This window comes from Cebus imitator, unplaced genomic scaffold (genome assembly GCF_001604975.1).
Source record: "Cebus imitator isolate Cc_AM_T3 unplaced genomic scaffold, Cebus_imitator-1.0 Scaffold306, whole genome shotgun sequence".
In the NCBI taxonomy this organism is placed as follows: domain Eukaryota; kingdom Metazoa; phylum Chordata; class Mammalia; order Primates; family Cebidae; genus Cebus; species Cebus imitator.
The window spans coordinates 1813638-1815352 of NW_016107621.1; the positions used below are offsets into that span (position 1 = coordinate 1813638).

General features: G+C 49.4%; 1 pseudogene; it reads right to left on the minus strand.

Annotated features, from left to right (window-relative positions):
• Positions 1-329: 329 nt before the first annotated feature.
• On the minus strand, positions 330-1338 carry LOC108285791 (annotated as a pseudogene).
• Positions 1339-1715: the final 377 nt, after the last annotated feature.

The following is a 1715-nucleotide window of genomic DNA, read 5'->3' on the forward strand; positions in this document are numbered from 1 at the left end:
GTGGCACACGCCTATAATCCCAGCTCCTTGAGAATTACTTGAACCCAGGAGGCAGAGGTTGCAGTGAGCCAAGATTGTGCCACTGCACTCCAACCTGGGTGACAGAGTGAGACTCTCCAAAAAAAAAGTTCTGTTCTATTATGTGGCTACACCATGATGTATTTAACCAGTCTTATAATTATGGACACTTAAGTGTTTTCCAAGTCCTTTTCTATCACAAATGGTGCCTCTTATATATACCACATTTTGCTCATCTGTGAACATATCCACAGGGTAAATACCTCGGAGTAAAATTGCAAGGTTACAGAGAATGTCCCTTTTTTTTTTTTGAGATCTGAAGTGATTTTACTTTATTTCCTTCACTTTAAGCCAATCATGAAATTTCACAGTGATTTCTGGGGTGGGGGCAGAAGGAAGGCGGTGTCAAAAATCATCAGGACTGTGGCCCAGTCAGCCCTCGGAGGTGCAGGCAGGGTGGGCCCTCACTGGGGCAGCCGGAGGAGCACAGACTGCCCCGCCAGCACGTAGGTGATGTTATGAGAGTGTGACAGCTGGTACACGATGTCCTCCACAGCTTCAGTTTGCGCAGCTCCATCAGGCCGTCCCCTGCAGTGGCCAGTGAGTTGGCAATCAGCTCAGCTGCCTTGGAGTTGCCCTCAGCAGAGGTGACGGCCGCCTTTTTCTGCTGTTCAGCCTTTTCCACCACAAATCTGGCACTCTCTGCTTCCTGCTGAGCCACCTGTTAGGCTTCTGCCGCTTCTGTTAACTTCTTCCCAAAGGTCAGATGTGTCAAGGACACGTCGACCTGGATGAGCCCAAAGGTGGCTGCTCGCTCCATAAGGCATTGCTCACCTGCCTGGAGACCAGCTCTCTGGGTGATTAGTTCTCTAGCATCAAAGCGAGCCACCACTGACTTGAAGATCTCAGTGGTAATGGACAGCAGCACCAGGTCATCATAGTCCTCTCCGATGCTGGTGAAGATGCGAGGAAGCTGGCTAGTGACAGGCCGGAGGAGGATGCGCAGTGTGATGTTGACGTTCTGTAAATCGTTGCTACCAGTGATGACTGGCACATTACGTGGCTGGGAACGGCAGTCAAGGATAATTGGTGTCTGTACCCATGGGATGAGAAAGTGAGTCCCTTCCCCTACCACAATGACCGAACTCCAGGAAATCAGTCAAAGATGACAGCTCTGTGCCCAGCTTCCACATGATATAAGGCAGAGTTCACCACGCCTCCTGCAACAGCTAAGGCCAGGCCAGACTTGCTGATGGACTCACACACTTTGGCAGCCATGTTTTCTTCTGCGGGACCCTCTCACAGCTGCTTCCACTTTGACCTCCATATGAATTCTCCCCCCCCACCTGTTTTATAAGTTTGAATGTATAACATTTGTGTATCTAAAAGTGGATATTGAGGCCAGCCATGGTGACTCATGCCTGTAATCCCAGCCCTCTGGGAGGCTGAGGTGAGTGGATCCCTTGAGGTGGAGGTTGCAGTTAGCTGAGATTGTGCCACTGCACTCCAGCCTGGTGCCTGACAACAGAGCGAGACTCTGTATCAAAAACAAAAAACAAAACAAAACAAAAAAGCCAAGATGAGAGTAATAATAGCATCTACCCCAAGGAATGGTTGTGGAGATTAAATGAGTCAATTAGTGTGAAAGGCGTAAAACAGTACCTGTTGCCGGTTTAATCTCTGAAGCGTGGGGGGAA